Raw genomic sequence first — 23,064 nt, forward strand, 5'->3', positions numbered from 1 at the left:
CCATTTGAACACAAGAAATAAACTTTTTTTATGGTAAGGATGATCAAACATTCAAACATTGGAACAGGCTGCCCAGAGATGCTGTGGAGTCTCCATCCTTGGATATTTCAAGATCTGACTAGGGAAGGTCCTGGACAACCTGCTCTAGTTGACCCTGCTCTGAGCAGGGGGCATGGATGAGACGAAGTTACTTCCAACCTCAGCTATCCTCTGATCCCCTGAAGTTTGACTGTGGCTAAACTGGCCAGAATTTGGAACCTTGCTTCCCCCGCCCCCAAGTATATGATAGGTACAATCAGCTTTTGATTATCCAAAGGTAGATTTTCAGGTTGTGCATTAACTATGAAACTCATGCAGAGACACCAAACCTAGCTCAGTTTGAGCCAGCTCAGGTCCAGAACAGTCTCTCTGAGTTTATGTGGTGCCATACATCACTAACTTATGTTGGCACCGCTTGAATGACTTTTCTTGAATATACTCTCCAAGTACAATCTGATAGTTTATATCAGCTGTATTTTGATATTGTCTGGGTATTATTAGCTCTGTAATAACCCAAAGACATTAAGATGCACCTTTATTTAAATCTCCCTACTGACATTGAAACAGTACAAGTTTGGAGTTTGTTTAAAAATCAGGTTCTATTGATGTCACACCTTATTTTCTCTCCATACATATATCAGATTATACTCAGTTTTTAAGAAAATACTTTATGAAGGAAGTTTCATTATATACGAAATATAATCTACGTGTGTCACTACTGTGGAACTCTTACCTGATTCTTGTCCCACGTGTACCAGTACAGTCCCAGATGTACCACAAGCTGCTTCTGCTGAATTTTCCCATAGCTTCTTAAACATAAAAGAAATAATCTAAGCAGTTTTACCTAATCTTCAGCAATTCATTTTTTTCTAGTTAATTTCAATTTTAAGATGCACAGCTCCCTTTAAAATGTACTGCTTTAACGTTGCACTGTGCATCTGCTCAGCTTCCAAAGCTGCAGACTTGGGAAATTGTTCCTGGTGGGAAGACCTCCAGAGCCTGCAGCTATATAGCTATACTGTTCATATAACACAAAACACAGATCTTTAGCATACACATTGATGTCAACACATGAATATTGCACTACCTATTGGAAATTACCTCATTAAAAAAATAAAAATTGAAATGATTGTGCAGGGTAGCCAGGAAATAGTGTGAGGATGACCATTGCATTTGAACACAGCAATTAATGCCAAATATGAACACCTAGGAGGCTGAACCCTACTACTCTTTTTGAACGTGTGCAAGCAAGGGGTCAACTTTTCCTCTGCCACTAAAAACAGCATCTTGCAGGAAAAACAGCTTATATCAAATTGCCTTAAAAAACAGTTGCATCCCAAGGCTATTCACTTTGCCTTTGACAGAAAGGATTTTAGAAGAAAGCTTATCTTAAAACCTGTTTACTTTAACAATAGTAAACAATTTATAAGAACAAATTGGGTGAAAGAGGACCTAACTGCTTCTTCTCATACGCTGATCTTATCAGTGCATCCTCACTTAGTGGCGGTGTCTCTTAACACTATGCTGCAGTTACTGATGTCTTTGCTGCTCTGGGAGAAGTCTCCACCCCAGTCAGAACTCAGAGCTACATGAGCCTCTCCTTTTGGTCTTTATTGAAGACAAGTAATTAATCTTGTGAACTGAAGGAGCAGGAAGACACTACCTGACCACTTTTTTTTTAATAGTGATTAGTAGTTCAAAAGGGCACTACACATTGAAGGCCGAAGTCAACCCTAATATCCTTTCAATGACTCAGCTGCATTACACTGACATGGTGAAAAATGAATGTTATCTCTAAGCCTGCACACACTGGAGGAAACTAATAGTACAATCACAGCATGCTACGTGCCCAGGTTCAGTCTTCATGGACGCGGTGACACTTTCCTTTCCTCTCACTGGAGGGGTAGTTCTGCATAACACCAAACTGTCACGGGGTGTGAGGAACTGCATCAGCAGAAATGAGTTCCTGAAAACTGGTCAGTTAGCAGAGATGAGGCTCTGTGTCCTACCTGCAATGTAACTTGTTGGAGGAGATGCAGTTTCTTCTGGTCCTCTTAACAGAAAGCTCACACGGGAGCGGGGGGCTGACCCATCTTGCCCCTTTCTGGTAAAAAATCACGTCTTCTACCTCATCGGCAAAGTTAGAGTGCTCCAGACCACATTAATCTTGTGCTCTTTTCTGTCCTTTGGCAGGGCCTCTAGAAGAAAGTTTGCTGCCAGCACTGGACAGGTTTTTGGGAGTAGGTGGCCATGCTGTGCTACGTGCTGACCTCAGTGTTCTACAAGTGTTGGAAGCAGGCTGTAAGGGACTGCAGCTGCAGATGGACATCCTTATCTCTGGATCATGGTGGAGCATAAGTGAGAACTTGCCTCACAGCTGAGGCCCTACTGTGGATGTGCAGGCACTTAGGGAGCTTTAAGGCCATGAAAAGGCATAATACAAATGCCCACAGATGCCTTCGCAATAAGGCACCTCTAGATAATAGCTTTCTTCATCACTTTTCCTGGACCTAAGCTTTGTCTAGATTGCATCCATCTCGGGTGCTCTCAATCCTTCTCAACAAATTGGAAGCAAATTTTTTTGGTATAACTGAGTTATATTTTGATACATTCAGCATAAGCATTTTAATGAAGTTTTGGAATTCTGTTTCTAGGCTGAAGTTTGAAATTTTGATATATTTTCTTTTCAGTTCCTCCCTTTCCTTGGCAATCCCCTGCTAGCAGTAGATTAAAGTATTTGCCTTTCTGAATTGTAGCCTAAATGGTTACAGCTGTTGATTCATCCCAGGCTAATCAGGATGAATTATGGTATCTGATATTTGAATAGACTTAGCTTTCTCTTCACTCAGCTTTGTAAATCACTTTGCCTATGTCTACACAACCTTTGACAGGAAACCATGCTCGTGGCTTGCTCTGTGACACAGCTGCCTCCCAGGTGGCTCATGGACAGCCTGTCTGGGCAAACCAGGTGGTAAGATCAAGGCTGTGGGATGCCACCTGTTGGGATGGTCTCCAAGATCACCTGGGGCCAACCTGTCCCTGGGAGCCACGAAGCTGGTGCCGCAGAAGGCCACAGGATGGTTCTCCAGGCTGTGCTGGGAGCAGTGACAGCAACCAGGGTCGGTCAAGAGTCCAGATCACCTGAAACATCCATAGTGAGGAGGCAGGTTCAAGGTCAAGCTGGGAAGTCAAGCCAGCTGGAAATGGTCAGGAACAGCTGCAAACACCACTTGGGCAGAAATCAAGGGTGGGAGTCTGAGTTTAAAAGCAGCTCCCAAGGAAAGAAGGATATAAACCTGCTTCTTGCAGCTCTTTCCCCACAGCTCTCTGGCTGATGGCCATACAGTTGTCTCAAAAGTTGGCCCTAAGACCAGGCAGCCAGGCCCTGGCAAAGAGGCAGGGGGGAAAGAGGTTGCACACAGGGTACTGACAAGCAGTGCAGCCTTGCCCTTGGAGATAGCTGGATATAAGCTATTGTGCAACATGGCTCTCCCATTCTGAAAACAGGTTTGCCAATGTTTGCAGTGTGCTTGGAAAATTCAGCACAGCAGGTATATGCTAAAGTTTCTTATCTTACATCACACTGTCTTTGAAAGCACAACTGGGCCTGGTCTAAGATAGTGTTGGTTTATGGGTCATAAATCTGCATAGCACAGACCATACCCAAAGACTAACAAATAAATTTAAACAAGTTTTCAATATTTGCACGTAACAAGTCATTGATACTTTCTACATGCAGCTGGATTCCCCTGAGAGAAATTCATAATTTTCACACCCAGAAGTCCAAGTTTTCTCAGATGTATTGCACAAGTTCTGTGTTTTTCTTCCTTACCACATTTAACTATAGTAATGATATGGAAGAACTTGCATTTGAGGTTAAGGATAAAAGCATTCGCTATTTGGAGAGCACTGTTTGGACTCACCTCAATTATCTGCCGTGCAATTATTCCATCTACGTTGTCTAAATGTTAACTTTTGAACTCTGAGGTGCTGGAACTGCATTGTTACATTTTTCTTTCTATTTATAGGCTACATTGATATTGCTGGTGATATTCACACCGAAGAATGCCTCCTGACCAAACAAGGTGTATTGGCCTGTTTCTGCACTGCTTAAGCCTCGGCCATTTGAAAGGATAGATCTTGTCCTTGCTGCACATCAGCAGCGTACCCTGTGCCTCAAGTACAACCTCTTCCTCCCTTGCACACAGGCACCATTGACCATGCTGATGAGTATCACAATCTTCAGTCCTCTCAGAAGGTGTGAGTTCTGCCTCGTGTGAGATGTGGAGAGAGAAATGTGCCAACAGAACCAGAACTGAGATGGATGATGGGCAGTCTGTCCATAAAGTCTGCACCCCAGCATGGATTGGCCCCAGTTGGTGCTGAGATTTTTCAGCCAAAAGAAATATTGGTAAATACTAAAGCAGCAAATGAATGCAGACTATGCTGTATTCAGGGAGAAGATGGAGCTGGTGTAGGAAAGTTGATTAGTGTTGCACAAAGAGGTTCATAAGGTCCCTGACTTGCAGTGAGACGGGGCTCTGGCTTACACGTACATCGAGTGCACAACCTCACAGTTCTTCTGGTTCCTTCAGTCCTTGAGGTTGTGGCTGTATTTCTCCCCTCACCTTCTCATTTACACCCTCCTCACCTGAGGACCCACCAAGTCACAAGACCTTATTGTCAACCTCCTCCTGGCCCTGTCTATGCTGGCTGTTCACAGCTTCTAGGGAAGGAAACTTGACGGGATCTGGGGTATTCCTTTGTTCTGTCCCTTCCACTTGGAAAATGCAACCACTGAGCAATAGCAATTATTTCCTCAGGAGCCTTGAGCTGGATGCCTTGAAGAAGTGGCGATGCTATTGGCATGCACCTCTTGGGGTTGTTTTGTGTTGCCCCTGCCATGCCTACATGTATTTTTTTTTCTACTGTTGACCCTTTGGCTCTCTTCCTCTTTGATTTCTCTGTAATTTTTTGTTGATTTATTTATTTCAATCCTTTATGCTGGCTGGGTAGCTGGTATTAGGCATGAAACGAAGTCTGTTTATAAGGGGAAATCCAGTGAGAACAATGATTATAACAAGATTCCTAGGGAAAAAGAAGAACAGAGCAAACAAATATGAGTATGCCCTGAGGATTCCCAGTTTTATACTATCTCCAGCTGAGGGATTTCCTGAATCAGATGTAGTTTCTAGGTATTTAGTAACCTGTAATGGATTTTTCTTCCATTAACTGGCCTACTCTTCCCTCAAACCCATCTGTGTACAACATCCACTACAGCCCATATTGCATGAAGAACCATGCTCTCACACTTGTTTGTATCAGGAATTACAGCCTTCACTTGATGCCTTCCTGCTTTTGCACTGGAGAAGATAGTGAGTAGCTAATCCCTATTTACCTCCATGCCACTTATAATTCTGTAAACTTTTCATATTTTCCAGAATAAAGAATACTGACATACTCAGTGATTGCCCGTACCTTTAAATGGTCTATAAATGAGCCACCATTTGAAAAGACAATTGAATTTTTTGGGTCTAGGGCTGTTTCTTATATGCAATTTATGTTTTCTCTGGATAATTAATGTTTCATGGATATAGAGCCACCACTGTTAAGGGTCATCTCCTCGTGCTGACTCCACATACATAGAAAATATCCATAGCATTATTACTTCAGAGGTAATTATTTATGTTATCCTTTGAACTGTCCTGTAAACTGGGGAAATATGAATCTTTTACCCCTATACCACAAAGACATTCCTAGTTCTATAAACTTGGAGTCTTCCTGTAATGCAATACAATAATTTCACAGTTTCACAGAGCATTCTCTTGTGTCTGGTTTTCAGTTTAATTGAAGCAACACACTAAAAAAAAAAAAAAGCATGTCTAAAATCTCTTGGAAGGTACAACTCCAGCTACGGCAAGCATAAGCCAAGTGCCTGCAAATGTTTGCTTGTGTTGTTCCTCTGGCAGCAATTGCAGTAACCATATAACGTGCATGTGAGCCTTCAAGGAGGCTTGTCCTGAAGGCTTCAGAAATGTTGGTTCAAGTGTTGCTGCCCATAAATAACATTACCTCCTGTGACTCAAATTTACTGGCCTTGAACCTTCTGTTCTGATTTTTGCTCATTTGTAAATGTAAAGCCCACAATGTCAAAGATAATCTATTAGGATGCTCTAAGAGATTTTCTTAACCACAACAGGCTAAAGGATACATTTTGTATGATCAGACTGTATTTTTTGTAAATGGTGTTTCTTTTTATTGGCACATGAAGCTCCATTGCTTGTGTCTCTCTAACTATACGATATGTAAATTGTCTTGCTGATGCCAGCATCCTAAGAACCAGGTATGTGAAAGAGCTTTTGCAAATAATACTTCTTGCCCTTTGACTATTTAAAAAATAAAACAAACAACCAAAAAAATCCTCCTGTAGCTAAGATGTGATCTCTTTAACTCAACAGGGGGTTTCCAGGACTCGGGTGAATTTTAACTATCGGTTTTGACATAAGTCAAGCTGTGCAAAGCAATGAAATTCTGATTGCCGTGTGGTGAGATGACTGGATAGTGTTACAGTTCCCTCATTAAGAGGTACTGGAGTTAAGCAGGGGGAGTTGAACTTTCCTCTGTATTAAAACAACAAGTGTGGGAGACAAGGAGAGCAAGCTGGAGTAAGGGAGTTCACCTTATAACAACAAAGACTTAACATGCCATATATCAAGTCTCCTGAACTTCGTCCTGCTTGGTAGTTTATCAGACAACCAAGATGAATAAAATAGCAAAGAATGATTTAAATCTGTCCTGATTTCAATCTTCTGGCCTAATTTTCAGCTTCATTCTTTTTCTGTTCTGTCATTTCTTTACTGTGTGTTCCCCCTCCTCGAGAGATGTTCACAGTTTATACTAGTCTTAGAGTTCAAACTACATACAGATCTCATTAGAGGAATAAAACACAGTGAAGATGGGTGAGATGTAAGGCAGAAGTTTTGCTAACCTAATGATGATTTCCCCTTCTTCAGCATCATATCCAATTTACACTGAAAAAGAAATACAGCTCAAACAGTCTCTCCCTTACTTCTTTCTGCTGATGCTAACTCTACCTAACCACTGTTAAAATCCATGATAATATATCTGTGGCTTTCCACAAACAACAAAGAATTTTCATACCACCACGACACAAATAAACCTTATGATACCAACTGACACTCTCCATCAAATTTTACAGAAAATCTGAATGAAAATTGGAAGAGTGACATTTCAGTTCAGAAAGTCATCAGCATATTAGGATTGGTGGGAGGGTGGGGTGGGTGGTTGCAGAAAAAGACACCACAACAACTCACAAGACCAATGTTCAACCTTGCTGAATTACTTAGAGGCAATCAGTCCCAAAATAGTTTGCCCTGGAAAAAAACCAAATGATTGAAGTCTTGATGTTGAGGCAAAATGAAGACACTGAGAAACAATTCTGGAGATTGCAGCTGAATGAAGGCAAATCAAGGAAGATAATTATGCAGTAAATGAGCAATGGAACTGGTGAAACCTGGTTTCGCAACAAATTGTGTCCCAGGTTCTGTCCTACTCTCCTTGGGAATTGCAGCTCCCTCTCGGATCTTCTAGTCTTTCTTTCCCATGTGCTCAGGCTCAGCTATAGCCGTGCATGCACTGACTGGCTCCTCTATATGCATTGATTGATTAGATGAGTACATCTTGTTGGTTGAGCTGTAAGAGTCTTTTATTCAGAGATAGCACTAATTCAAGGTTTTGTAAGCATTTTTGCCAGGGTAGTAAAGTATAGAGTGGGAAACTGCAGTTTATGCAGAGAAAATGTATGCAGTGGTAGAGAAGGGAAAAGAACCTGGTTCACTTGCATGAGTCTCAAATACTCTCAAAGCTAGAGCAAGGCACCAGTTTTCCCAGCCAGACTCTATCCCTTACTAACGGGGCCCACAACAGCTAGCAGCCGCAAAGTTTGTTTTCTCTTCTGTCACAGGATCTCAGACAACACATGGGGACTTCATATCTGAGTCTAAAATGTGCCACAGAGTTAGAAGTCAGTAACAGAGGGCTGATGAGCAGACTAGAGCATGATCTTAATCACATCTTCTTTTCCAAGAAAATAGAAAAATTTTGCTCAGTGATACTCCCTCGATGCTCAGAATCGCTGTGTTTCCTAAACAACTTATTCACTTGTGGGTTAGATAGGCTAATGTCTGGGCTAATAGCCAGAGTTTAAAGAGGAAAAAAGCAGTCATGCACTTAATTTTTCCTTCCTAAATTATCTGCTTTTTGATTTTTCTTGGTAAGTGTTTCATTGTGGCAAATGTATGGCTCTCCAATTACTTAGCCCTGGCATGCAACGCTTCTTAAGAATGTAAATTACTTGGAGCTGGGACCTCATGCTTCTCTATGGCGCCTAATACAACAGGGCATAAGACTGGCTGCAATTGTTGGATACTGCGGCAGCATAAATATTTAAATAAAATGGTACTCTATTATCCTGCATGTTTGAAGCTTGGCCCACGTAGATCCTCTCAGCAGTCTGCAGGGTCTGTACTGAGGGGGAAAATGAATACATTTATCCAGCGGAACAAGAATGTATTCTCCACTGCCTTGGGTAACATCACCTGATAAATTCATTGCAGGCATCTCCAAATGTATCATGTGACTGGACTTATCTTCAGTGCAACTAGGAAAAACAGAGAAATTTTTAGCCTGGATGCCTGACCTAGTAAATACTTAAGACCTAACATAAGCCCCAATTCAGCGAGGTACTTAAGCACATACCTAAATACCCACATGAATAGAGTCAGCCACACTTTTAAGTGTATTGTTGAATCTGGGCCATACAGAAGCTGAACACATCAAGCAACTACCCACATCAAGTTCCTGTAAAAGAAAATTGATTTCCAGAGTGTATTCCCTCTGGCTGTTAACACTGAAGAAGAGTGAGTGATAAAATTTCTACTGTTTCTCCGTCTTGGATAGAGGCTGTGCATGTGCTTGCTTTCATTGAAATATTTTCTCTCTGGTATTAAAAGTGTTTTGCAAATTTTGGGAACTAGACCAGACAATGTGAAATAAAGATCCATGTTTTTGGTATTATTTAGTCCCTGAACCTTTCATAGTATCAGAAATAGTCAAATAGGAAGATCCTTCTAACTACATTAAATAAAGAAATAGATGAAAATTAGTAACAGGAAAGCCTATTGGATCTGGTTGAACTTTGTGGCATCTCTGTTCTTTAAGTGGTTTTGCAGTCTGTGGACTAGTCCTACTTTTTATATGTGCAGCCTACGGCTTCAGAGTGAGGCAACACAGCTCTGGAATATAATGGTTTGTTAGCCAGTGACTGGTCAGTATTTTAATGGGTGCTTTGTTGCCATTTTTAAAAATATCAGTGCACTACAGTTGCCTAAGTTATCACTTACAGATGCTTTGTGGATGCAATACAGAAGACTTTTCTATCTGTGGATCAACAATTTATCAAACATTCAGAGATAAGTGGAACTTTGGACCACAGCCTTTTAAATTTTTTTAAGGTGACTAAAGTTCTCTTTTAAAGTACACTGAGTGCTATCCTGGGATTTATACTAGCACTGTTGTTCGAGGGCATGAACACAGTGGAATCACTGCCTTTACTGAAATAATTATTCACAGTGCTTTATAAAATAGTCTGGTTATGTGAAATTGTTAATTCAGAATGCCCTCTGGCTGGAATCTATGATCAAACGCTATCGCAGTGTATATGATCAGAAAGATCATCACTTTACTATTACTAGACACAGATACAGAAAAATATTTTGACTACTAGCCACGAAGTAGTCAGAATGAATCCTCAGAACATTAAGTCTTCTGGAGATTGGTGCTGAGAGAAAACATCAGGCTTTTAAGACTATATTTTTTCTGACTCAGTTTGGTCTGATCTGCATTCATCTGCCCATCTTTAAAAGTGTCTCCAGTTAGACCTGTTGCTAGATCAGATGATTGATCTATTCTAACTTGCTGTACAGAGCTCAGAGCAATCTTGCTACACAGCAGTGTAGACAAAGCCACAGTTACCAGGAATGTAACAGCACAATCATTGCTGGTTTATCTGCATCGTGATAGTGCCTATGGACTGGGAAATCATTATACTCTGTTCTAGCCAAATACAGTAACGTGGCAGTCCCTTCTCAAAAGGGTTTAATCATCCAGATAAAGCAATGACTTAATCAGTGTGTTGAAAGCAGCAATGATAGTAAAAGAAAAATAGGTTTGCATGGTTTCCTATTATATGCATTTTTTTATATATAACCCAGAAATAAAAACCTAAGAGATATTAATGATTGTTTGGATGGGCCGATAGCTTGGTACCTTCAGGGCTTTGATATGAAAGTGACTTTGTGGATTATGTATAACATGACTGCCTGAGAGAGAGGGTGAAATGATCTGGACTTTAAAAATTGCAGGAAACACTCCTTTTCCTCACTTCTTCAGTGGAAGTTCTGTTGCTTGGATCTTCTCGGATATCTCTAGGGTGGCCCAGGCTATATCTATGTCTTCATACTCATGTCTGTGTACAGTCACGGACATGTAACTTAAGTCACTCTTAGGTTACTCTTTTATGAAAATTTTCAGTATAACAATTTTTTATGTAGAACATAGTCGATCTCTTCAGACACCTAAGGAACCAGAAGTATTTCCTCATTGGCAGACAAGGTGGACCTCGTTCCTTACTTCCCTGGTCTTAAATCAAACCTTCAGGGCTTCATTTTGTATCTCCTTATTGACTCACTGGTCTAGGGAGACCATTCCTCTGAGGGACGTTTCTGTGTTGAGCACCAGTAGCTATCATTGACTTTGAGAAACAGCAGCTTGGAAAACTGGACTACTGTGAGGCTGACCAAGGCCTTTGATCTCAACTTGTCAAATAGTGTTCATCTGTCTTATTATGAAACTTGAGCGTATTACTTAGTTTCCCATTTTACAGTTATGCAATGTTTTCTTAAGACCATTATTTGAATCTTTCTCTGAGTTGTGAATTAAAAGGTAATGCAAAGGTAAGATCCATTTCACAATTCCCGATGAACGGGAAGATTTCTGGACATGAAAGGAACTGGCCTCACATTTTTTGGCTAGGGACTCCTGAAACCAGATGGTATAGATTTTGTACCTAAGCTTATTCAGCGTTTACTGCTGGCTGCTATATTAGTCCTGGCAGCTGCTTGGAAACCTCCTATCCCCCTGAAAATTAACACCTGGTTTCAGAAATACTGAATACAAGTGATGGAAAATCTATCTAGCTTCATAAGAGGAAAATTCATACATTATTAAATGGAAATTTGTTAGCCCAGAAGTAACTCCTCTTCTAGAAGCAGCAAAAAGAGAACCTACTGAAAAAAGCTACTTTGTCTCATGGAAAAAACTTCTAAAAACTAAACAAATTTAAAGCATCTGTAAACTCATTCAGATAAATAAATATTACTATGCATGGTTTAAATGTTTGGAAACTAAACATGAACTTAAACAGTGTTTTCAGACTTGGGCATCTATCTCCACAGACCTTAAGTAGTACTTTGATGTTTCCAGTCCTGACAACTCTTACATCACCTGTTTGTTATTCAGTATGTCTGCAGGTGTTCAGATTGAGGGTAACAGCTTGGCTTTAATGTCTTCGAGTCAGTTACCTTGTCTGCAAAGTGAGGATCATGATTTCTGTATCAACTTTGCTGTAGTTTTGTGATGTCTAGATACTTGTTTGTAAAGGTCTGGTAAGTGCTAAAGCCATCAATGTAGGCGTGAAGGGAAAAAAGCCGCTTCAATTTTGCTTATTTCAGAAGGAATTAAGAACCATTCAGTTGTTGGTTGTTTTGGGGTTTTTTGTGGGTTTTTTTTTTTTTTAATATAAACTTACACCAGAATTAATCCCCCTCAATTTTAGAAAATAAGTAGATCTTATGTCTCCTTTTGAAATCCCATTTCCCTAAAATCTGCATATGCTCCCACGCCTGCTCAAGCAGTGCCTCACACACCTCAAGGCAGGCCTGAAAAAGCCAAGTGCAATGAACGCCAAGCCCATGGAGCTCAGGCCTCGGAGGCTGCAAAGATACACAGGCTCCTGCCTGTGGGGTGTTGTCTCTGTTATACACTCCAGCATTTTTTCAGCTGAACTTGCAGCTAGGGGGAACATGAGGCAAGGTAAGGTGCTATTGTTGCCTTGAGAGTGAAGGAACTTCTCCTTCTGTCCTTCTCCTTTCTCCGTTTTGCCTCCTGCCTGTGATCAACTCTACGCACCTCAGACAATCTCTAGATAGATTCTGACAGTGTAGTGTGCGCTCCTGCCACATTTTTAGGCAGGTAATAGAGGATTAATACATTGTTTGGCTCCCCATACTGCTTTTTCTGAGTGTGTGGGCACCCAAGCATCAGGCAGAGACTTAAGTTTACAGAACCTCACACAATTTGATTTTGCATTAATCACCTATTTTTGACTGCTAATGTATGTCATTCAGCTAAGACTTCGGAGAGCTTAAACTTCACTATTAAATTTATGTTATCTTTAGTTTGCAAAATTTAATGTGGTCCAAATCATGTTTAAAACACACCTTCACACTAGAAATCAAGCTCTTCGGCAACCAGTAGAGAAACATGTGCTTTTTCTTAATGGCTGCAATTGCTCTTCCAGCTGTGCAGTGTGTCCACGCACTGAAACAGGGGTTGGTGTTTGGCTCTGCATCTGTTCACAGAAGAAGACATACACATTCCTGAGTTGCATTCGGGCATGCTGTTTTACAGAAATGTAGTTGAGCTGTACATCAAAGCAATAGAGAAGGCAGAGAGTGGTACAGTTTTGTAGCTCTTATTTACAATAACGCCTTTCCGGCACTCTTGTCCTTGCACTCCACTATGAATTATGTTTTCTGTTTTGGCTTTGACATGTGAATGAGTGCTAGTGCCCAGTCCATGTTTTCCTTGCCAAACATTTTACTGATCTCTGGAGTAAGTGGACAACTACTCATGCAGCTATTGAGGGTTCCTTTTTTAACATTTTTGTTGTGCTTCATTTGGCAGTCAATGGGAGAAGACAACTTGTAAAAGCCAAGCCTATGTATTTATTTAACATATTACATAGTGAAGATACTGGTTTACAAAGACATTAGATGCTGAGGTTGAAAATAATCCTACAAAATTCAGAAACAATTCTGATTCTTTTGCAGACTGAAGCCTTTCTTTAAATTGAGTAACAAGAAAGACTGGTTGTATTTTAAACATGAACTTTATTAACAAGAAATGCAAGACACATTAAACTTATACCTCACTAACTTCTGAGCATGTTGCTTTATAGAAACTAAAAAAGTCCAAGTCTCTGAGACATCAAATTAGATGTTATGGGCATTTTATGTCTTAAGTTATATTTGTAGCTTTCATTGTTTGCATCTAAGAGGAAAATTCACATATATGAAAAAACTACTGCAAGCGATTAGAAACTACCCAATAAAATCTATTAATGTATTTCCTGATGGGAGGAAGAGTTGATTAGGGAGTGGAAAAGCTGGCCATCAGCAAAATGTCCTCAGTATCCTCATTGTCTTTTGCATAGATACAGGGTGAGAACTTTGCTAATAATTTTCAGACACTTACTAAACTTTAAAGATTGGAGGAATATTTGAGATGACACGATGCTCTTCATGCATTGAAAAATGTATTGAAGTACAACAATTTCATTTAGATTTGGAAAAGCATCTATACCTTCTATCTGCTTGAAGCAATGTCTTTCAAGAAGCATCCTAAGGAGAGGCTTTTCTCTTCATGCATCTGTGTGTAGATTTGTTGACCTAATCAGGTAATAGATAAATCAGAGCTGATACTGGAAAAACAGTATTTGTGATATTAATGCATGTACTTGGTTCCACTGATGTGTGATATGCCAGAATACAGGTAATGCTGTATAAAACTGCATAAATCACTTAGTTATGCATATAGCAATTCATATCCCTGATAGGCTCAGACTTTTTTCTATGTATAATACAGCATGGTCATATATTGCAGACCTCAAGCTATCAGAGAAATGCTAGAACTAGAAATCTGGAATCAAATCTTCCCAAAGAGAGAACTTCCAAACACAATCTTCTACTTTGTTATGAGAAGGTAATCATGGGCCTAAGATGCAGAAGTTCCCATTTAATTGCTAAATTCAGTTTTATATACATATGGAACAGCATCCCCTGAGGAACACAATCTAAACCAAAGCTCTGGATCCTGACACTGCTGCTAGAGGAATTCAAATCTTTCGTATGTACAGCAATACAAATACATACAACACATTCTCCCACAAATTTATGCTCAGACCTGTAGCCATTTACTTGCAGGTTTAATTTCGTTGCTGTGCTATTGCACTATTGTTTCCTGTTTGACTAAGGAAAGTTAAATTTTGAAATGAAACTGTTTCATGGAAGATTTCATAAATTTCTTATCTTGTGTTTGCCACCCCCTGACATCAAGCAACTCCTCAACTGTCAGACAATATAATTCTGAGCTCTGCTTAAAAACTGAAAACAATTTAGTTAATACTGTCAAAAGAAACCATGGCAAAACAATGAACGAACAAAAATAATTGTTTACAATGGCTGAACTGCAGGGCAGTGCCTGTGGGCCAGACTCTGCATCCCTGATTGCCAACTGCTACTTTCGACTTATTCTTCAGTATGATACCTTTGTAGTGAGTACAATAGTCCCAGGAGAAGGATCCTCATAGTCCATCTCCTCCTTAAATTTTGGGGCTGACGACTGCATTCCCCCCCTCCCAGAAGCATGCCTCAGCCAGCAGGCTGTAGACATGCAGAGGCATCTACTTCCCATTCTGCCTGTTGAAATACTGTTGCCGTAGCAAACAGACCATGATTCAGGACTAGAAAGAAAAAACATGAGCAGCTGATTTTGTAGGAGTGGTGAGGGCAGTCTCCAAGCACAGAGGAGATCCATGTTCTGGACCCTGGTGTCCTGGCTAGTTGGAGCACAAAATAAAACCCAGAAACAATCCTGTCACGGATCAGCCTCCTTGCTGACTCTGACTGTTGAGCTTTTCTAATTTTGACATGCAACTTCTTGTTTAGGACTCTTTCACCCCCACTGGCAAACGTTCCGCAGTCATTCCTGCATAACTCCATGGCCACAGGTAGAGTGTGCTGAACCGGAGAAGGGACAGGCACAAAGTCTGGCACGCAATAGTAGTAACTCACTACTCTGTTTATAGCATGAGAGTAGCAAGCACGGCTCTGACCTGAGCCAACTCCTGGACACAGCCCAGAGGATGGGGAGAGGCAGGGTTTGCCCCCCTGTAGTGGGGATTGACTAGATCACCCTGTATTTAGGGAGAAGAGAATGTAGCCATAGGTACCTGAGGTGTAGCATGCCTCTTGCTCTCAGACCCAAAACTAGGCCTAACATTATACTCATTAGTACAGATCTAGCCTACAAGATCAAAAAGGAGTCTTACTCTGAATGAACGATGAGTTTCCGCTGTTTGGGTCTACTAAAGGCAGCTGGCTCACAAATAAAGAACAGATGCATAAAAAAAAAATAAATTGATAACTATTTCCAATCATCCTCTGTGATGGGAATCACGAAGAAAAGCAGTAAGACTGTGAACTGTACACTAAGGTACTGATGTCTGTGGCTTCTTTATACAAACACAGCTATTTCAGGACCGTATTTCAGGACCCTTGTAGCTAAGGGCAAATAAAGATTTATCATCCACACATAGAATTCACAAGTGTAAGAACTGCCGCAGAAGGCAATTGTTAAATTTATTTTGGAAATAAAAATCAATTTACTTCTTTGTAAAAAAAAAAAAAATGTTATAGGCAAAACTAATTAAAGTGCAATCTTGGTAATTATTGAAATCAGTGAGAGTTCTGAGTTCACTAGGCACCCAAATTGGATTAATCTGCTCAAAATATAATGTTACAAAGAAACATTCAAAGTCTATGCATTTATGAACATGTGTTCTATGCTATAATTTTGTTTAATCTTCAGAGGCCTCTAAATTTAATCTTAGACAAACTGGCAAACTTTTGCCTGACTAAAGAATGTCAAATAAAGTCTAAAAAGGGACTGTTAGGATCAGAATTACTCGTTGTCTCCAGCTGCTTTGTTCTGCACTGGTATTGTAAAGATGTCATAAATTCAGCTTAATTGGAGAGTTAAGCTAGGTTTATAGCTGTTTCGTTTACTGCAAAACAGCTGAGCATACCAATGACTACGGGCCTTGAACCGAATACCATTTACAGCAGACCCCCCCCCCCCCCCCAAACAAAAAACCAAACCAACCAATTGTGTCTAAGCCCAGCTTTCCATATTCTTGTGAATGCTTATTTTTTTTTCTCTTTCTCCTGATGCCTTTCTTCCAGGACACTTAGCACATCAGAGTAGAGACACAGACCTAGTGATACCAGTACACCATCAGATAAAAGTGGGAAGAATGCTAGAGAGATGCAAACATATCTTTCAAAACATCTAAATATCTTTAGATGAGTTTGACAGACATGCTGGAAAAAAAAAATCCTGATATCAAGCATAAGTATATTTTTATTCACTCACAATGTAGGACAGCATTCAATATCAATGTACAACCATTAAAAACAAAAATCTGAAAAAGCACACACCTGCTACCTTTTTAGGCAAAGAGCTGCCTCTGAACAGCAATTTTGTGTTTCCCTCTGCGTTGTTTAATGGCAGCATTGAGTAGTTGGTTTGTACAGGGGCAAAGAGCCATCAGTCAGGATGGTAACCAGCAGCAGTTTGAGGCTATTGATCTGCTCCAGGGGAACTGATCCATAGTACGTCTGGAAGCTGGTGCATCACTGATGATATCAAGGAGCCACAGCCCATACCCAGGTGAAGGTACTAAAAAACCATCACAGCAACCTTATTTACTAAGAAGAACATCACTGTACACTGAAAAAACAAGCTTAACCTTTACTAATATTCAGGCTAGGCAGTCTAAATACAAAATGCCTATCTGCAATACCTGGGATAAAGGTGAGAGACCTTAAAGCCGACTTCTGCTTTCCAAGGGTGCCAGCTAACTTTACAGTATGATCTTTCAAAAAAATCTTGCATTTGTGTTATGATTTACTCTTTGTTTTTATAGGGTTAGTTTGTATATATGTAATTGTATTCGTGCTGATGCAAGTAGTGTGACTTTCAGCTTAAAATAGACCTTTTCTTAGCTTTGTGGTAGTTAAGTTACACTATGTAAGCTCAGGTAGGTAGCCTCATTGCGTCTAGCAAAACAGCATGGCACCTCTATTGATTAAACCCGTTTGACTAGCTACTGTGCTTCCACGTACATTTCTGTCGTAACAACAGGCTTGCACAGCATTTTAGGGTAGATGAAGTAAACTCGACGTGGCTTCTCTTCTCCTCAGATAATATGGTTATTCTTATGTTAAGACTCCAATGCAGTTTCTTACAGCAGAGAGCAGCATCTTGCCTCTGTGCAAAGCTGCAGCTACAGCTGCTATCTTTTAGTTTTATTAACCTGAAGCATTACGCCCTCACTATTTTTGTGTCAAGCACTGTTTGAAGAAAGTGTGTTTGTTCTGTAGGAAAAGAAAAAGATTGTATCAGCAGTTGTTTATTTACAAAACTGTGGTCAAAGGTACATTTATTTAAGCAATACTTACTGGTGGTGTTTTACATTCAAAGAAGTATATACAGTATATTTCACTCTGTAAACTACCACTTCCATTTAATCGCATTTGAGACTGCTAATGTTATTGTCCCCAGAAGGCAAAATGATTCTAAGCTAATAAAATAATTTTTAGCTCACTGGATAATTAATGTTTGAAGCCCCTTTCTATACACTATACAGCAAGATACTAAAGAAAACCCCAAACCTACATTCCTAAGAATAAAAACTGAAGTTAACTAGCCGAAAGGAAAAGGATTTAGTAATGCCTGTACTTCACCATATTCTCCGATGAAGTATTTTTCCTTTGTCTATGCTACAGCAGCAGCAATTTTCAAAAATTCATCTTTTTCATTTAAGTATCTTCAGAAAGCTACTGATTCTCAATACAATCTGGAATCGTTTCAGAGGGTTTTTTGCTTATTATAGTTTAAAAAGGGGTCTACAAATTTGAAAAGAGCATGACATAGAGTCATATTCAGGATGATTTCTGTGCACTCAGAAGGAATGCAAGCGTTTCCGTAATGATGGAAACTAAAGAGTAATTCTGTCGTTCTCCAGTGTTTATTCTTTACTAATACAGAACTGACATTAAATTTTCAATCACTTTTTCCCCCAGAAAAAAAAATAGTTGAACGCTATGCATCCCCCTCTTGATACCTTGTATTAGATCATTAATTTCTCAACATAAGTTTGAAGACCAATGATTTTATGTCTGCTTCTTAAAGAAGGTGGATCACTGAGGAACCATTTGTGGTAAACCCTTTGGCATAAATTATACTACTTCATTCTCAGGTGACTGCATACTCCTTTTGGCAGTTAAAAAACCCTCTTAACTTCTGAAAATCTGCATGGAAAAAATATTCTAATTACAGCCTATTCTGAATTATTCATATTTTATCTGAAATGTTCTTTTTTAACTCCCTTATTGGCTATGATGGTAAAATAAATAAATAACAATTACTTAATTTTTCTCTTTCCTGTCTTCTTGACTGCAGAATACATGCTGACTTTGTGCACTGAAGACCACTCCTATTTTGTCATAGGTATATTCCATGCACCTGAAAGTCAACACATAAATTCTTGCTCCACTTCTCTTTTCTACCATGTTCACATATAACAATAACGTTACAGCTTGGCTCCTGTCACATAAAGTGAGATTTAAGTAATCAGCAGTCAACCGACCTCATCTGAAACCTAACCTGTCTGCCACTTTATTGGTGGTCTTTGAATTCTGTAATTCATCAGGGGCATTGGGGAAAATCAGCTGGCAGGTAGGCATCCCACTGGTTATCACCTACTGTTTATTAATTAAAAATACCAATTAACTAGTTTTGGCCTGTGATATACATGTGATCAGTTGTCTAATTGGCTTTAATATTAACAAATATGCATGTACGTCTCTGTTTTAGTACATTCATAGGGCATGCAGGCAGTACCAGGCAAGAAGTGGGCATTTTTCATTTACAGTGGCCTCATGACCACTTCCTCTGCTACTTTAGGAGAGCCGAGGACTACTGACAATCAGAAACACCAGTCAGAGGCTAATTTTTTGCTGCAGGCGTTGGTATCTCAAATGGGGATCACCAATTTTCTTCCGCAGGCATGGCCAGAAAACTGGTGGAAAGATGCATAGCTAAGCAGGCCATTCTGTAGCACATCGCTTTGCATTTGAGAGCTAACATAACCTGAAGGAAATCAGCAAAGACGTAGGAAAAATACTGTTGCATATCAGAATTCTAGGGTTTCTTTCTGACTGAAGAAAATGTCAATGGGGAAAAAACATAGTCCTTGGGAGAGGTGAAAGCTAATGTCTCTTTCAGTGGGGCTAAAAGGTGTTGCTACCCTTCACGTGAAAAACAAAGTGAAGAAAAACCATTCGGCTCAGGCCTTCTTGTGGTCAACACCTCTGATTTACCCTCCCTGATAAATACAATTAAAAAGTTGGCAGTTGAGTAATATGTATCCGTCTACTAATCTTTGTTTGAGTTCTCTACTGATGGTCATTGCAGTTTTCAGTAAAGTAAGATCCCAGGGAATGTCATTAAGTTTTGCACTCTCCTTTCTTCTCTGTTTATAATACATTTGCATAAAACATATTTTTTGGAAGGTAGACAACAGGTATTTTTCAGAATATTGTTTAGGTTTGTGAAATTTTCTCAGAGAAGGTGGTCTTTTTGGCAGGTCTGGATTAGCTGATCAGACTAAAGGTGCCGGAAGATCCTTCTGGCTTGTAGTCGTGGAAAGCATGACATCTGCAAAGGATAACACTGTTCCTTCTGGAATTTGGGGGAGGAAATATGACTGGCATTAAATAGGTGCAATAGATATGGGAGCAAAATGCAAATAATATAAAACCCTAAAAAAGTAATGAAAAGAATTACATAAACACTGACAAAGTGGGTATCTGAAGTAATTATTTTTGGTGTTATTTATTCATATTATATAGATTTAATTGAAAACACCTAAACCAAACAATTTTCTCCTACACAATTAAATAAAGCATTTGACATATCTATCAACATGATGCTGCATTAAATTACTTCAAAAGCAGTGAAACTGATACACTTTTAGTCGATGGCATGTCAAGTGCATGAGGACTATTTCTGAAGGTAAGCGTGACTGCTGAACTGTGATTTCTATGCCTTTACATTTTATGAATGCAATCCGAACAGTTACAACAGGCAGTGTTTGGTCTGTGGAAGTCAACTGACTTTAGGCAGGCTCTTCACAGCCTGAGATACAGACAGCTGATACAGAGAACGTCCTGAAAAACAAAACTGAAGCTTAAATTGTAAACCCTAAACTCAGCACATAGTCCAAATTTCAAATACAATTTATGGTGCTTTGCCTTTCTAATTTTTCACTGTTTAGCACTGGCCTGAAAACAGATAGAAATAGGGCTAAATAAAAGTAATTTTTAAAATAGTTGATCCTAGAGAATTCTTTATTTTCTTCATGAAAATAAAAGGGGAATGACAAACACATCTTTGAGCTTCTAGTATTTACTATTGCAATTAAATTATTGCCATTATATTGATAGCAACAGACAGAAAAGTTTCTTGTTAAAATTGCTATTTCCACTTTCTTTTTCAAGCAAGAGATTTGCTTAAGTTCCACAGAGAAGAGGAAAACATACAATTTGCTCCTTTGTATTCTCTCTTTTCCTGTTTCTCTACAACCTTTCTCTACAACCTTTCTCTTTCAGGTTTTCAACCACACCTGAATTATCTTATATACAACAGAAAGAATATACAGATGTAACAGGAGAGTCAGCCTGTGCACCCCAACCACTATGATCAAGCCTATCAACTACATTATAGAAGAGTTTACTCTTTCTGAACTGTTATGTTCTGTTTTAGAGATATCTTTTCATCACTGAAGAAAACATCAAAAGATTTTAGGCTTTGACATTCATATCCAGGGTAAGTTTCAGTGTCTTTCATCAGCCACTGAACCTGGATTAGCACCAGAAAGTATTTAACAGTCTCTACCTGACTACAGAAGAAACTGAGGGACCTTTGGCTTAGCAAGAATCTATAAAATGTGATTATTAATTTCAAGATATCACACATTTAAAATGGAATTCTTCAGCGTTCTTTGGGAAGGCTGACTCTAAAATGGTGAATTGATGAAGAGCTGATGAAAAGTCCAACTGAAGATAATGTCAAAATCCAGAAACAAAATAACTAAAATAATAGTTATGAAGGACAAGCTGGGAGAGCCAATTTAACAAGTTAAGATGGGCTTGTAAAAGTTTCAGGTCAGAAAGGAAACACTGCTTTTCAATTTAATTTCCAAATATTACCCTTGTTCCAACTTACAATGTATTAGAGGAGTGCATAAAATTAGTTTTTAAATTAATCTCTTTCTTTATAAAAACATAGAACAAAATGTTTACTGGTTTGCAGTTCAGCAGCGATGGCCCCAAGCTTGGCCTCTTTTTAGTCACTGAAATGTTTTCAAGAAACCCACATAATCTGGAAGCAAAAGTGACCAAATAATGTCACTGAAATTGCCTTTATTCAAAAACACTGCAAAGGTTGTTAATTTTCTTGAAGATGTCAGACCTGGATGGTGGGATTTTAATTGCTCAATTTTCTCAGCTCTTATCATCGGTATCAGATGATGTATTTAGTTCCAAAACCCAGTTCAGTACTGCTGGAAAACTGGGAAGATGCTGTGCTGCAGATGAAGCCAGGAAACACATCCAGTTCACAAAATGAACTAATGTATGCTTAAAACCCACAATAGTTAAAAAGTGAAAAACATAAAATTCTTGAAATATTATTTGAAAATAAACAAACTGCTTGTAGAAAATGGATAAAAAACTCCTGCAGCTTTTGAACAGGCAAAACATGAAAATCTGTCTATCAGGCACAGAATTGTCTTTTTTATAAAGCTGCATGTGCATGGCAATACTAAAAATTCCAACTTTTCAAGAAATCATTTACAACATATCTGCATGATTCTTTTAGCTATTTAAATGATATTTCATAATAGCATTATATCAGAACATTATGGATTGTGTCAGACAGAAAAGGAAAACAGTTGTTCAAAATCAGAAACACAATGTGAGTTTGCAGTTTTCTATGATTCACTGTAATGTAATTATTAATCCATGTGTTAATACAAATTAAATAATTTAAACAGTTGTGATTTTTATGAAATTTAGTAATTTAGTGAATTTATAAAATAATTTTGTCCATTGCAATGCATAATGTACAGCAATATATTTTTTCTTGTTCTACAGTATTCCTGTATTAAAATTATACTATTCAAAAATTATGTTTACAGAAGTATTTACTGACAGAGAGATTAAAGTATATATTCAAGGAGAAATTTTAGCTATTGAAGTTCATGTTTGTTCAGTAAATGAAAACCTATAATTTAACATTTTTACATTGGACCTCTGTTGTCAATTGCTTGCAGTAACTAAGGTCATAAATTTTTCAAAACATAATAAAAAAGGAAATCTAGGAAATAAGTAGATTTGAGACAGCACTTTAAATGATTATTTTCTGTGGCTAAAACCAAAGAATAGTCCACTTGAAATACCAAACTATCAGAACCAACAAAAGTGTAACAGTATTAGCCTTAATAATAGATTTTATTATTCGGTCATTGTCTATATAGTAAGCAAATGACTACAGTTACTAGTCTTGAGTCTCAGTATCTGTCCTTTTATGCATATCACTGCATAGTTTCAAATTTGTGTGATGTATTTTAATAGTTTTAGACCTATAGTGGAAGTACTTTTGCAACTCCTACAGTTTGTAAAATGCTTGCCCATACCAGTTTCCCACAGACAGTCTGAGATTGCAAGGCCCAATTCTCAGCTCAAGTAAGGTCCAGTGGAG

This window comes from Balearica regulorum, chromosome 3 (assembly GCF_011004875.1).
Source record: "Balearica regulorum gibbericeps isolate bBalReg1 chromosome 3, bBalReg1.pri, whole genome shotgun sequence".
Classification (NCBI taxonomy): Eukaryota; Metazoa; Chordata; class Aves; order Gruiformes; family Gruidae; genus Balearica; species Balearica regulorum.